We start from the raw sequence: 18,391 nt of genomic DNA, 5'->3' as shown, positions 1-18,391 counted from the left end.
CATTGATGATTATGGTGTGGCATCTTTGTCACACACTTTCCCCACATCTCACAGCTGTAATTGCAACATTAATGATTATGGTGTGGCATCTTTATCAAACACTTTCCCCACATCTCACAGCGGTAATTGTAACATTAATGATTATGGTGTGGCATCTTTATCACACACTTTCCCCACATCTCACAGCGGTAATTGCAACATTGATGATTATGTTGAGGCATCTTTATCACACACTTTCCCCACATCTCACAGCGGTAATTGCAACATTGATGATTATGTTGAGGCATCTTTATCACACACTTTCCCCACATCTCACAGCTGTAATTGCAACATTAATGATTACGGTGAGGCATCTTTATCAAACACATTCCCCACATCTCACAGCTGTAATTGCAACATTGATGATTATGGTGAGGCATCTTTATCAAACACTTTCCCCACATCTCACAGCTGTAATTGCAACATTAATGATTACGGTGAGGCATCTTTATCGAACACTTTCCCCACATCTCACAGCTGTAATTGCAACATTAATGATTACGGTGAGGCATCTTTATCACACAGTTTCCCCACATCTCACAGCTGTAATTGCAACATTGATGATTACGGTGAGGCATCTTTATCAAACACTTTCCCCACATCTCACAGCGGTAATTGCAACATTAATGATTATGGTGAGGCATCTTTATCAAACACTTTCCCCACATCTCACAGCGGTAATTGCAACATTAATGATTATGGTGAGGCATCTTTATCAAACACTTTCCCCACATCTCACAGCGGTAATTGCAACATTGATGATTACGGTGTGGCATCTTTATCAAACACTTTCCCCACATCTCACAGCGGTAATTGCAACATTAATGATTACGGTGAGGCATCTTTATCAAACACTTTCCCCACATCTCACAGCGGTAATTGCAACATTAATGATTACTAGCCGAAACCCGTGGAACATCCACGGAAGGGAGGATGTGGTGTATGGATAGAGTGTACCAATATGGATGGCATAGGGGATTTGCTTGTCCGATTACGAGTTAGGAAGAAAGATGAGAATGAAGAGTGCGTATATGAACAGCGTATTTATTGCAATCTACTTAAATGACAACGCTACGATATACTTTTGAAAAATGAATGGATTCGTAATAGGAATCGGCATAGCACCACTCTGGCCATTTTTTATGAGACTATATGGTGTGGGTTGGATTTGTGTGAACAAAATCAAGAAAAAGGCGACACTTTGTAGAATCCAACTTACACTGTGTATAAAGTGTAACCTCCTGACTTTGTATTTTATATTGTTAGAGACCAAACAAACACTAAATAACATAGCCACATACCAAAAACGTGTATTTTCAATTTTCACTTGTGCAAAAATGCTACTCACAATTACATCGCCTGTGCGTCGGCCTGTGATTGAGCCAGAGAGTTGGCCTGTGTCAACTTCCTTTCCAATGTCTGCAAGAGTTGAAATACTGATTGTGCATGTGTAAAATTATATGAAAGAAGAACATGCATATCAATAGACGATGCCATTGAAAAGGAGCGCAGCTGTCAATAGAAAAGGATGTCTGACTTATCAATTTGACATTATTGCACAGGAAATGACAAACAAAGAAACAGTTCATTTCCATCGGGTAATATTACGATGAGAGATCAGCTGATACCTTTATTTTGTCCATCAGCATCCATGGCACTTAGGAAAAGAAAAAAAAACCGTGGCATCAGCCAGCCGCAGCCAACTATCACGTACCGTCTCGAAGTCAATGCCATCCTTTTATCCCTTCGTATACACCTCACTGATTTCTACCTTATCATGAACAGGGTAAAGCCTACTTTGATAATCATGAACGGTGGCAGATGCAGGAGCGAAACGTAAGCGTAGGCCTCGGCCCTACCTATCCAGTTGTTGTTTCCGTTGTGTAAGGGGGGAAAAAAACAAACATTTTGGCCTCAGACCTTTGAGAGTACGTCGTTCCGTGAACTTTTTGAACGGGCCTCGTATGCCATGCTTCGTCAACGTTGGGTTGTTTTTAAATGATTTGAAGGATTAACTTAAGCACCGTGAATAGAGCAGATACTGATGGGCTGCTGATCGGTTTCACTTCGTTGTTATCACAGTATATGGAAGAAATTATGGTAAACCCACCTGATGTGATGAGGTTAGCGTACACCGCCATCGATGACAACGGCACAAATGGCGGAACAGATGGATTCTTCTTCATCGCATTGCATCGCATTCTCTTCCTGTGAAACTGTTTCATAGAACTGTGTCGTTTATGTACATTTTTAGCCGCGTCGCAGACGCTGCTCATAGAGTGCACTCTGCTGTTGTTGTTACCCCGTCTTCTTCTTCTTCTTCTTCTTCTTGTTCTTGTTGTTGTTCTTGCAGAGAAGACAAAACCTCAAAGCTCCACCCATTCTGGGAACCATAGCTCCACCCATTCTGGGAGAGCCTTCATATAAACAAATATCCACCATTTTATTAACTCGCATAGCTTTGAGGCCTGTTTTGTAGGCCCATGGTGTCTTCCTCTCACACAGTTTTATTTCAAATCAAATTCGATATATCATTTCATTTTTCACAGTCGCCAACATAGTTTTAGACTCGGTTGAAAAAAAACGGGAAGAAAATGCGATGAAAGTTGCCCTTTATAGAACGAAATGAATTCTCAAAGGCCTGTAACTTCAAGTCCATTGACATATTTTTTTTTTTTTAATCGCGGCATGCTCAGTCATACACCGCCCGAAATAAGAGACGGGAAAATGCCGAGATATATATATATTTTGTTTAAATCGCGGCATGCTCAGTCATACACCGCCCGAAATAACAGCCGGGAAAATGCCGAGATATATTAAAAATTCGTCCATTTGATGACAATCGTCACGATGAAATATTTAATTTATACGTCATCACAATAATGTGGAGAGAGGAGCATAGCTTCGTTCACGTGTCGCCACACACGGGAAATTGCCGAGATATATATTTTTTTAAATCGCGCCATGGTCAGTCATACACCGCCTGAAATAACAGACGGGAAAATGCCGAAATATATTAAAAATTCGTCGCCACACACGGGAAATTGCCGAGATATATTTTCACTTTGCACAAAAATAACATCAAGTAATCGAATCAATAGGAATGTCCTGTGCTTATAACATCGACGTTATAGGCACAGCTGCATCTAGGCATTGTGTAACATCGACGCGGCTTTTGTATTAATTAAAACTTTTTGTACTTGTTATTTTATTACATTCACGTAGTTTCACATTCTTGACTTCGTGGAGCTTCAATCTTTTGTGGTTCAAAAAAATAAAATAAAGATGGATTCTTCTCCATCGCATCGCATTCTCTTCCTGTGAAACTGTTTCTCCATTTAACGTTTCCAAAATCAAAACTTCAAAAACTTCTTCACTTCGATTCAAAAAAAACTTCAAACTTCAAAAAACGTTTCCAAAACGTCACTCCATTTAACTTTATTAAAATGACGATAAAGACCATTTGACCATCGCCTTCGCCCAGCAGACGCCAATACGATGGTGTCGTAAGATGGCGTCGTATCGGCCGATAATCGGATGCTTTTGGGTCCCAAAGTCGGCGAATTCAGATTTTTCGAGTATGGCTGTACGTGATAAACAAAGAGCGCGGTTCGTAGATGGAAAATGCATTAGTGCCGTGGGCATCGGGTCACTGGGTGCGGCGTAAAAGGGATAACAAAGTCGAGTCCTTACGGTATTATTATATAGATGCTGAGGCATCTTTATCACACACTTTCCCCACATCTCACAGCGGTAATTGCAACATTAATGATTACGGTGAGGCATCTTTATCACACACTTTCCCCACATCTCACTGTGGTAATTACAACATTGATGATTATGGTGAGGCATCTTTATCACACACTTTCCCCACATCTCACTGTGGTAATTACAACATTGATGATTATGGTGAGGCATCTTTATCACTCACTTTCCTCACATCTCACAGCGGTAATTGCAACATTAATGATTACGGTGAGGCATCTTTATCACACACTTTCCCCACATCTCACTGTGGTAATTACAACATTGATGATTATGGTGAGGCATCTTTATCACTCACTTTCCTCACATCTCACAGCGGTAATTGCAACATTAATGATTACGGTGAGGCATCTTTATCACACACTTTCCCCACATCTCACAGCGGTAATTGCAACATTAATGATTACGGTGAGGCATCTTTATCACACACTTTCCCCACATCTCACTGTGGTAATTACAACATTGATGATTATGGTGAGGCATCTTTATCACTCACTTTCCTCACATCTCACAGCGGTAATTGCAACATTAATGATTATGGTGAGGCATCTTTATCAAACACTTTCCTCACATCTCACAGCGGTAATTGCAACATTAATGATTATGGTGAGGCATCTTTATCACACACTTTCCTCACATCTCACAGCGGTAATTGCAACATTAATGATTATGGTGAGGCATCTTTATCAAACACTTTCCTCACATCTCACAGCGGTAATTGCAACATTAATGATTATGGTGAGGCATCTTTATCAAACACTTTCCTCACATCTCACAGCGGTAATTGCAACATTAATGATTATGGTGAGGCATCTTTATCACACACTTTCCTCACATCTCACAGCGGTAATTGCAACATTAATGATTATGGTGAGGCATCTTTATCAAACACTTTCCTCACATCTCACAGCGGTAATTGCAACATTAATGATTATGGTGAGGCATCTTTATCACACACTTTCCTCACATCTCACAGCGGTAATTGCAACATTAATGATTATGGTGAGGCATCTTTATCAAACACTTTCCTCACATCTCACAGCGGTAATTGCAACATTAATGATTATGGTGAGGCATCTTTATCAAACACTTTCCTCACATCTCACAGCGGTAATTGCAACATTAATGATTATGGTGAGGCATCTTTATCAAACACTTTCCTCACATCTCACAGCGGTAATTGCAACATTAATGATTATGGTGAGGCATCTTTATCAAACACTTTCCTCACATCTCACAGCGGTAATTGCAACATTAATGATTATGGTGAGGCATCTTTATCAAACACTTTCCTCACATCTCACAGCGGTAATTGCAACATTAATGATTATGGTGAGGCATCTTTATCAAACACTTTCCTCACATCTCACAGCGGTAATTACAACATTAATGATTACGGTGAGGCATCTTTATCACTCACTTTCCCCACATCTCACAGCTGTAATTACAACATTAATGATTATGTTGAGGCATCTTTATCAAACACTTTCCTCACATCTCACAGCTGTAATTACAACATTAATGATTATGGTGAGGCATCTTTATCAAACACTTTCCTCACATCTCACAGCTGTAATTACAACATTAATGATTATGGTGAGGCATCTTTATCAAACACTTTCCTCACATCTCACAGCTGTAATTCCAACATTGATGATTATGGTGAGGCATCTTTATCAAACACTTTCCTCACATCTCACAGCTGTAATTCCAACATTAATGATTATGCTGAGGCATCTTTATCAAACACTTTCCTCACATCTCACAGCTGTAATTCCAACATTAATGATTATGGTGAGGCATCTTTATCAAACACTTTCCTCACATCTCACAGCTGTAATTACAACATTAATGATTATGGTGAGGCATCTTTATCAAACACTTTCCTCACATCTCACAGCTGTAATTCCAACATTAATGATTATGGTGAGGCATCTTTATCAAACACTTTCCTCACATCTCACAGCTGTAATTCCAACATTGATGATTATGCTGAGGCATCTTTATCAAACACTTTCCTCACATCTCACAGCTGTAATTACAACATTGATGATTATGGTGAGGCATCTTTCTCAAACACTTTCCCCACATCTCACAGCGGTAATTGCAACATTGATGATTATGGTGAGGCATCTTTATCACACACTTTCCCCACATCTCACAGCTGTAATTGCAACATTGATGATTATGGTGAGGCATCTTTATCACACACTTTCCTCACATCTCACAGCGGTAATTGCAACATTAATGATTATGGTGAGGCATCTTTATCAAACACTTTCCTCACATCTCACAGCGGTAATTGCAACATTAATGATTATGGTGAGGCATCTTTATCAAACACTTTCCTCACATCTCACAGCGGTAATTGCAACATTAATGATTATGGTGAGGCATCTTTATCACTCACTTTCCTCACATCTCACAGTTGTAATTACAACATTGATGATTATGGTGAGGCATCTTTATCACACACTTTCCTCACATCTCACAGCGGTAATTGCAACATTAATGATTATGGTGAGGCATCTTTATCAAACACTTTCCTCACATCTCACAGCTGTAATTACAACATTAATGATTATGGTGAGGCATCTTTATCAAACACTTTCCTCACATCTCACAGCGGTAATTGCAACATTAATGATTATGGTGAGGCATCTTTATCACACACTTTCCTCACATCTCACAGCGGTAATTGCAACATTAATGATTATGGTGAGGCATCTTTATCACACACTTTCCTCACATCTCACAGCGGTAATTGCAACATTAATGATTATGGTGAGGCATCTTTATCAAACACTTTCCTCACATCTCACAGCTGTAATTACAACATTGATGATTATGGTGAGGCATCTTTATCAAACACTTTCCTCACATCTCACAGCTGTAATTCCAACATTGATGATTATGGTGAGGCATCTTTATCAAACACTTTCCCCACATCTCACAGCGGTAATTGCAACATTGATGATTATGGTGAGGCATCTTTATCAAACACTTTCCTCACATCTCACAGCGGTAATTGCAACATTAATGATTATGGTGAGGCATCTTTATCAAACACTTTCCTCACATCTCACAGCGGTAATTGCAACATTAATGATTATGGTGAGGCATCTTTATCAAACACTTTCCTCACATCTCACAGCGGTAATTGCAACATTAATGATTATGGTGAGGCATCTTTATCACACACTTTCCTCACATCTCACAGCGGTAATTGCAACATTAATGATTATGGTGAGGCATCTTTATCAAACACTTTCCTCACATCTCACAGCTGTAATTGCAACATTGATGATTATGGTGAGGCATCTTTATCACACACTTTCCTCACATCTCACAGCGGTAATTGCAACATTAATGATTATGGTGAGGCATCTTTATCAAACACTTTCCTCACATCTCACAGCGGTAATTGCAACATTAATGATTATGGTGAGGCATCTTTATCAAACACTTTCCTCACATCTCACAGCGGTAATTGCAACATTAATGATTATGGTGAGGCATCTTTATCAAACACTTTCCTCACATCTCACAGCGGTAATTGCAACATTAATGATTATGGTGAGGCATCTTTATCAAACACTTTCCTCACATCTCACAGCGGTAATTGCAACATTAATGATTATGGTGAGGCATCTTTATCACACACTTTCCTCACATCTCACAGCGGTAATTGCAACATTAATGATTATGGTGAGGCATCTTTATCACTCACTTTCCCCACATCTCACAGCTGTAATTACAACATTAATGATTATGGTGAGGCATCTTTATCACTCACTTTCCTCACATCTCACAGCGGTAATTGCAACATTAATGATTATGGTGAGGCATCTTTATCAAACACTTTCCTCACATCTCACAGCGGTAATTGCAACATTAATGATTATGGTGAGGCATCTTTATCAAACACTTTCCTCACATCTCACAGCGGTAATTGCAACATTAATGATTATGGTGAGGCATCTTTATCACACACTTTCCTCACATCTCACAGCGGTAATTGCAACATTAATGATTATGGTGAGGCATCTTTATCACACACTTTCCCCACATCTCACAGCTGTAATTACAACATTAATGATTACGGTGAGGCATCTTTATCAAACACTTTCCTCACATCTCACAGCGGTAATTGCAACATTAATGATTATGGTGAGGCATCTTTATCAAACACTTTCCTCACATCTCACAGCGGTAATTGCAACATTAATGATTATGGTGAGGCATCTTTATCACACACTTTCCTCACATCTCACAGCGGTAATTGCAACATTAATGATTATGGTGAGGCATCTTTATCACACACTTTCCTCACATCTCACAGCGGTAATTGCAACATTAATGATTATGGTGAGGCATCTTTATCAAACACTTTCCTCACATCTCACAGCGGTAATTGCAACATTAATGATTATGGTGAGGCATCTTTATCAAACACTTTCCTCACATCTCACAGCTGTAATTACAACATTAATGATTATGGTGAGGCATCTTTATCAAACACTTTCCTCACATCTCACAGCTGTAATTACAACATTAATGATTATGGTGAGGCATCTTTATCAAACACTTTCCCCACATCTCACAGCGGTAATTGCAACATTGATGATTATGGTGAGGCATCTTTATCAAACACTTTCCTCACATCTCACAGCGGTAATTGCAACATTAATGATTATGGTGAGGCATCTTTATCAAACACTTTCCTCACATCTCACAGCTGTAATTACAACATTAATGATTATGGTGAGGCATCTTTATCAAACACTTTCCTCACATCTCACAGCTGTAATTACAACATTAATGATTATGGTGAGGCATCTTTATCACACACTTTCCCCACATCTCACAGCTGTAATTACAACATTAATGATTATGGTGAGGCATCTTTATCACACACTTTCCCCACATCTCACAGCTGTAATTACAACATTAATGATTATGGTGAGGCATCTTTATCAAACACTTTCCTCACATCTCACAGCTGTAATTCCAACATTGATGATTATGGTGAGGCATCTTTATCACACACTTTCCCCACATCTCACAGCGGTAATTGCAACATTGATGATTATGGTGAGGCATCTTTATCAAACACTTTCCCCACATCTCACAGCGGTAATTGCAACATTGATGATTATGGTGAGGCATCTTTATCACACACTTTCCTCACATCTCACAGCGGTAATTACAACATTAATGATTATGGTGAGGCATCTTTATCAAACACTTTCCTCACATCTCACAGCGGTAATTGCAACATTAATGATTATGGTGAGGCATCTTTATCAAACACTTTCCTCACATCTCACAGCGGTAATTGCAACATTGATGATTATGGTGAGGCATCTTTATCAAACACTTTCCCCACATCTCACAGCGGTAATTGCAACATTGATGATTATGGTGAGGCATCTTTATCAAACACTTTCCCCACATCTCACAGCTGTAATTGCAACATTAATGATTATGGTGAGGCATCTTTATCACACACTTTCCCCACATCTCACAGCTGTAATTGCAACATTAATGATTACGGTGAGGCATCTTTATCACACACTTTCCCCACATCTCATAGCGGTAATTGCAACATTAATGATTACGGTGAGGCATCTTTATCACACACTTTCCCCACATCTCACAGCTGTAATTGCAACATTAATGATTACGGTGAGGCATCTTTATCACACACTTTCCCCACATCTCACAGCTGTAATTACAACATTAATGATTACGGTGAGGCATCTTTATCACACACTTTCCCCACATCTCACAGCTGTAATTGCAACATTAATGATTACGGTGAGGCATCTTTATCACACACTTTCCCCACATCTCACAGCTGTAATTGCAACATTAATGATTACGGTGAGGCATCTTTATCACACACTTTCCCCACATCTCACAGCTGTAATTGCAACATTAATGATTACGGTGAGGCATCTTTATCACACACTTTCCCCACATCTCACAGCTGTAATTGCAACATTAATGATTACGGTGAGGCATCTTTATCACACACTTTCCCCACATCTCACAGCTGTAATTACAACATTAATGATTACGGTGAGGCATCTTTATCACACACTTTCCCCACATCTCACAGCTGTAATTGCAACATTAATGATTACGGTGAGGCATCTTTATCAAACACTTTCCCCACATCTCACAGCGGTAATTACAACATTAATGATTATGGTGAGGCATCTTTATCACTCACTTTCCCCACATCTCACAGCTGTAATTCCAACATTGATGATTATGTTGAGGCATCTTTATCAAACACTTTCCCCACATCTCACAGCTGTAATTACAACATTGATGATTACGGTGAGGCATCTTTATCACACACTTTCCTCACATCTCACAGCGGTAATTCCAACATTAATGATTACGGTGAGGCATCTTTATCAAACACTTTCCCCACATCTCACAGCTGTAATTCCAACATTGATGATTATGGTGAGGCATCTTTATCACACACTTTCCCCACATCTCACAGCGGTAATTGCAACATTGATGATTATGGTGAGGCATCTTTATCAAACACTTTCCCCACATCTCACAGCTGTAATTCCAACATTGATGATTATGGTGAGGCATCTTTATCACACACTTTCCCCACATCTCACAGCGGTAATTGCAACATTGATGATTATGGTGAGGCATCTTTAACAAACACTTTCCTCACATCTCACAGCGGTAATTGCAACATTGATGATTATGGTGAGGCATCTTTATCAAACACTTTCCCCACATCTCACAGCGGTAATTACAACATTGATGATTATGGTGAGGCATCTTTATCAAACACTTTCCCCACATCTCACAGCGGTAATTACAACATTGATGATTATGGTGAGGCATCTTTATCAAACACTTTCCTCACATCTCACAGCGGTAATTACAACATTGATGATTATGGTGAGGCATCTTTATCACACACTTTCCCCACATCTCACAGCGGTAATTACAACATTGATGATTATGGTGAGGCATCTTTATCAAACACTTTCCCCACATCTCACAGCGGTAATTGCAACATTGATGATTATGGTGAGGCATCTTTATCAAACACTTTCCCCACATCTCACAGCGGTAATTACAACATTGATGATTATGGTGAGGCATCTTTATCAAACACTTTCCCCACATCTCACAGCGGTAATTACAACATTGATGATTATGGTGAGGCATCTTTATCAAACACTTTCCCCACATCTCACAGCGGTAATTGCAACATTGATGATTATGGTGAGGCATCTTTATCAAACACTTTCCCCACATCTCACAGCGGTAATTACAACATTGATGATTATGGTGAGGCATCTTTATCAAACACTTTCCCCACATCTCACAGCGGTAATTACAACATTGATGATTATGGTGAGGCATCTTTATCAAACACTTTCCCCACATCTCACAGCGGTAATTGCAACATTGATGATTATGGTGAGGCATCTTTATCAAACACTTTCCCCACATCTCACAGCGGTAATTACAACATTGATGATTATGGTGAGGCATCTTTATCAAACACTTTCCCCACATCTCACAGCGGTAATTACAACATTGATGATTATGGTGAGGCATCTTTATCAAACACTTTCCCCACATCTCACAGCGGTAATTACAACATTGATGATTATGGTGAGGCATCTTTATCAAACACTTTCCCCACATCTCACAGCTGTAATTACAACATTGATGATTATGGTGAGGCATCTTTATCAAACACTTTCCCCACATCTCACAGCGGTAATTACAACATTGATGATTATGGTGAGGCATCTTTATCAAACACTTTCCCCACATCTCACAGCGGTAATTACAACATTAATGATTATGGTGAGGCATCTTTATCACACACTTTCCCCACATCTCACAGCTGTAATTGCAACATTAATGATTATGGTGAGGCATCTTTATCACACACTTTCCCCACATCTCACAGCTGTAATTACAACATTAATGATTATGGTGAGGCATCTTTATCACACACTTTCCCCACATCTCACAGCTGTAATTACAACATTAATGATTATGGTGAGGCATCTTTATCACACACTTTCCCCACATCTCACAGCTGTAATTGCAACATTGATGATTATGGTGAGGCATCTTTATCACACACTTTCCCCACATCTCACAGCTGTAATTGCAACATTGATGATTATGGTGAGGCATCTTTATCACACACTTTCCCCACATCTCACAGCGGTAATTGCAACATTGATGATTATGGTGAGGCATCTTTATCAAACACTTTCCTCACATCTCACAGCGGTAATTGCAACATTAATGATTACGGTGAGGCATCTTTATCAAACACTTTCCCCACATCTCACAGCTGTAATTACAACATTAATGATTATGGTGAGGCATCTTTATCACACACTTTCCTCACATCTCACAGCTGTAATTACAACATTGATGATTATGGTGAGGCATCTTTATCAAACACTTTCCCCACATCTCACAGCTGTAATTACAACATTAATGATTATGGTGAGGCATCTTTATCACTCACTTTCCTCACATCTCACAGCTGTAATTACAACATTGATGATTATGGTGAGGCATCTTTATCAAACACTTTCCTCACATCTCACAGCTGTAATTACAACATTAATGATTATGGTGAGGCATCTTTATCACTCACTTTCCTCACATCTCACAGCTGTAATTACAACATTGATGATTATGGTGAGGCATCTTTATCAAACACTTTCCCCACATCTCACAGCTGTAATTACAACATTAATGATTATGGTGAGGCATCTTTATCACACACTTTCCTCACATCTCACAGCTGTAATTGCAACATTAATGATTATGGTGAGGCATCTTTATCACACACTTTCCTCACATCTCACAGCTGTAATTGCAACATTAATGATTATGGTGAGGCATCTTTATCACACACTTTCCTCACATCTCACAGCTGTAATTGCAACATTAATGATTATGGTGAGGCATCTTTATCACACACTTTCCCCACATCTCACAGCGGTAATTGCAACATTAATGATTACGGTGAGGCATCTTTATCAAACACTTTCCTCACATCTCACAGCGGTAATTACAACATTAATGATTATGGTGAGGCATCTTTATCACTCACTTTCCCCACATCTCACAGCTGTAATTACAACATTAATGATTATGGTGAGGCATCTTTATCACTCACTTTCCCCACATCTCACAGCTGTAATTACAACATTAATGATTATGGTGAGGCATCTTTATCACTCACTTTCCCCACATCTCACAGCTGTAATTGCAACATTAATGATTATGGTGAGGCATCTTTATCACACACTTTCCCCACATCTCACAGCTGTAATTGCAACATTAATGATTACGGTGAGGCATCTTTATCAAACACTTTCCTCACATCTCACAGCGGTAATTACAACATTAATGATTATGGTGAGGCATCTTTATCACTCACTTTCCCCACATCTCACAGCTGTAATTACAACATTAATGATTATGGTGAGGCATCTTTATCACTCACTTTCCCCACATCTCACAGCGGTAATTACAACATTAATGATTATGGTGAGGCATCTTTATCAAACACTTTCCCCACATCTCACAGCGGTAATTACAACATTAATGATTATGGTGAGGCATCTTTATCACACACTTTCCCCACATCTCACAGCTGTAATTACAACATTAATGATTATGGTGAGGCATCTTTATCACTCACTTTCCCCACATCTCACAGCTGTAATTACAACATTAATGATTATGGTGAGGCATCTTTATCACACACTTTCCTCACATCTCACAGCTGTAATTGCAACATTAATGATTATGGTGAGGCATCTTTATCACACACTTTCCCCACATCTCACAGCTGTAATTACAACATTGATGATTATGGTGAGGCATCTTTATCACACACTTTCCCCACATCTCACAGCGGTAATTGCAACATTAATGATTACGGTGAGGCATCTTTATCAAACACTTTCCTCACATCTCACAGCGGTAATTACAACATTAATGATTATGGTGAGGCATCTTTATCACTCACTTTCCCCACATCTCACAGCTGTAATTACAACATTAATGATTATGGTGAGGCATCTTTATCACTCACTTTCCCCACATCTCACAGCTGTAATTACAACATTAATGATTATGGTGAGGCATCTTTATCAAACACTTTCCCCACATCTCACAGCGGTAATTACAACATTAATGATTATGGTGAGGCATCTTTATCACTCACTTTCCCCACATCTCACAGCTGTAATTACAACATTAATGATTATGGTGAGGCATCTTTATCAAACACTTTCCCCACATCTCACAGCGGTAATTACAACATTAATGATTATGGTGAGGCATCTTTATCACTCACTTTCCCCACATCTCACAGCTGTAATTACAACATTAATGATTATGGTGAGGCATCTTTATCAAACACTTTCCCCACATCTCACAGCTGTAATTACAACATTAATGATTATGGTGAGGCATCTTTATCACCCACTTTCCCCACATCTCACAGCTGTAATTACAACATTAATGATTATGGTGAGGCATCTTTATCACTCACTTTCCCCACATCTCACAGCTGTAATTACAACATTAATGATTATGGTGAGGCATCTTTATCAAACACTTTCCCCACATCTCACAGCGGTAATTACAACATTAATGATTATGGTGAGGCATCTTTATCAAACACTTTCCCCACATCTCACAGCTGTAATTACAACATTAATGATTATGGTGAGGCATCTTTATCAAACACTTTCCCCACATCTCACAGCGGTAATTACAACATTAATGATTATGGTGAGGCATCTTTATCAAACACTTTCCCCACATCTCACAGCGGTAATTACAACATTAATGATTATGGTGAGGCATCTTTATCACTCACTTTCCCCACATCTCACAGCTGTAATTACAACATTAATGATTATGGTGAGGCATCTTTATCAAACACTTTCCCCACATCTCACAGCTGTAATTACAACATTAATGATTATGGTGAGGCATCTTTATCAAACACTTTCCCCACATCTCACAGCGGTAATTACAACATTAATGATTATGGTGAGGCATCTTTATCACTCACTTTCCCCACATCTCACAGCTGTAATTACAACATTAATGATTATGGTGAGGCATCTTTATCAAACACTTTCCCCACATCTCACAGCGGTAATTACAACATTAATGATTATGGTGAGGCATCTTTATCACTCACTTTCCCCACATCTCACAGCTGTAATTACAACATTAATGATTATGGTGAGGCATCTTTATCAAACACTTTCCCCACATCTCACAGCGGTAATTACAACATTAATGATTATGGTGAGGCATCTTTATCACTCACTTTCCCCACATCTCACAGCTGTAATTACAACATTAATGATTATGGTGAGGCATCTTTATCACACACTTTCCCCACATCTCACAGCTGTAATTACAACATTAATGATTATGGTGAGGCATCTTTATCACCCACTTTCCCCACATCTCACAGCTGTAATTACAACATTAATGATTACGGTGAGGCATCTTTATCAAACACTTTCCCCACATCTCACAGCTGTAATTACAACATTAATGATTACGGTGAGGCATCTTTATCACACACTTTCCCCACATCTCACAGCTGTAATTACAACATTAATGATTATGGTGAGGCATCTTTATCACTCACTTTCCCCACATCTCACAGCTGTAATTACAACATTAATGATTATGGTGAGGCATCTTTATCACTCACTTTCCCCACATCTCACAGCGGTAATTACAACATTAATGATTATGGTGAGGCATCTTTATCAAACACTTTCCCCACATCTCACAGCGGTAATTACAACATTAATGATTATGGTGAGGCATCTTTATCAAACACTTTCCCCACATCTCACAGCTGTAATTACAACATTAATGATTATGGTGAGGCATCTTTATCACACACTTTCCCCACATCTCACAGCTGTAATTACAACATTGATGATTATGGTGAGGCATCTTTATCACACACTTTCCCCACATCTCACAGCGGTAATTGCAACATTAATGATTACGGTGAGGCATCTTTATCAAACACTTTCCTCACATCTCACAGCGGTAATTACAACATTAATGATTATGGTGAGGCATCTTTCTCACTCACTTTCCCCACATCTCACAGCTGTAATTACAACATTAATGATTATGGTGAGGCATCTTTATCACTCACTTTCCCCACATCTCACAGCTGTAATTACAACATTAATGATTATGGTGAGGCATCTTTATCAAACACTTTCCCCACATCTCACAGCGGTAATTACAACATTAATGATTATGGTGAGGCATCTTTATCACACACTTTCCCCACATCTCACAGCTGTAATTACAACATTAATGATTATGGTGAGGCATCTTTATCAAACACTTTCCCCACATCTCACAGCTGTAATTACAACATTAATGATTATGGTGAGGCATCTTTATCACACACTTTCCCCACATCTCACAGCGGTAATTACAACATTAATGATTATGGTGAGGCATCTTTATCACACACTTTCCCCACATCTCACAGCTGTAATTACAACATTAATGATTATGGTGAGGCATCTTTATCACACACTTTCCCCACATCTCACAGCTGTAATTACAACATTAATGATTATGGTGAGGCATCTTTATCACACACTTTCCCCACATCTCACAGCTGTAATTACAACATTGATGATTATGGTGAGGCATCTTTATCACACACTTTCCCCACATCTCACAGCTGTAATTGCAACATTAATGATTACGGTGAGGCATCTTTATCACACACTTTCCCCACATCTCACAGCTGTAATTACAACATTAATGATTACGGTGAGGCATCTTTATCACACACTTTCCCCACATCTCACAGCTGTAATTGCAACATTAATGATTACGGTGAGGCATCTTTATCACACACTTTCCCCACATCTCACAGCTGTAATTGCAACATTAATGATTACGGTGAGGCATCTTTATCACTCACTTTCCTCACATCTCACAGCTGTAATTACAACATTAATGATTATGGTGAGGCATCTTTATCACACACTTTCCCCACATCTCACAGCTGTAATTACAACATTAATGATTATGGCGAGGCATCTTTATCACACACTTTCCCCACATCTCACAGCTGTAATTACAACATTGATGATTATGGTGAGGCATCTTTATCACACACTTTCCCCACATCTCACAGCTGTAATTGCAACATTAATGATTACGGTGAGGCATCTTTATCACTCACTTTCCCCACATCTCACAGCGGTAATTACAACATTAATGATTACGGTGAGGCATCTTTATCACTCACTTTCCTCACATCTCACAGCTGTAATTACAACATTAATGATTATGGTGAGGCATCTTTATCACACACTTTCCCCACATATCACAGCTGTAATTACAACATTAATGATTACGGTGAGGCATCTTTATCACTCACTTTCCCCATATCTCACAGCTGTAATTGCAACATTAATGATTACGGTGAGGCATCTTTATCACTCACTTTCCTCACATCTCACAGCTGTAATTACAACATTAATGATTACGGTGAGGCATCTTTATCACTCACTTTCCTCACATCTCACAGCTGTAATTACAACATTAATGATTACGGTGAGGCATCTTTATCACACACTTTCCCCACATCTCACAGTTGTAATTACAACATTAATGATTATGGTGAGGCATCTTTATCACACACTTTCCCCACATCTCACAGCTGTAATTACAACATTAATGATTATGGTGAGGCATCTTTATCACTCACTTTCCTCACATCTCACAGCTGTAATTACAACATTGATGATTACGGTGAGGCATCTTTATCACACACTTTCCTCACATCTCACAGCTGTAATTACAACATTAATGATTATGGTGAGGCATCTTTATCACACACTTTCCCCACATCTCACAGCTGTAATTACAACATTAATGATTACGGTGAGGCATCTTTATCACTCACTTTCCTCACATCTCACAGCTGTAATTACAACATTGATGATTACGGTGAGGCATCTTTATCACACACTTTCCCCACATCTCACTGCAGTAATTGCAACATTAATGATTACGGTGAGGCATCTTTATCACTCACTTTCCCCACATCTCACAGTTGTAATTACAACATTAATGATTATGGTGAGGCATCTTTATCACACACTTTCCCCACATCTCACAGCTGTAATTACAACATTAATGATTATGGTGAGGCATCTTTATCACTCACTTTCCTCACATCTCACAGCTGTAATTACAACATTGATGATTACGGTGAGGCATCTTTATCACTCACTTTCCCCACATCTCACAGCGGTAATTACAACATTAATGATTATGGTGAGGCATCTTTATCACACACTTTCCCCACATCTCACAGCTGTAATTGCAACATTGATGATTATGGTGAGGCATCTTTATCAAACACTTTCCTCACATCTCACAGCGGTAATTACAACATTAATGATTATGGTGAGGCATCTTTATCACACACTTTCCTCACATCTCACAGCTGTAATTACAACAT

The sequence above is a fragment of the Myxine glutinosa genome, chromosome 2, assembly GCF_964187855.1.
Source record: "Myxine glutinosa chromosome 2, kmMyxGlut1.1, whole genome shotgun sequence".
In the NCBI taxonomy this organism is placed as follows: domain Eukaryota; kingdom Metazoa; phylum Chordata; class Myxini; order Myxiniformes; family Myxinidae; genus Myxine; species Myxine glutinosa.
Note: the sequence above shows the minus strand (reverse complement) of the source record.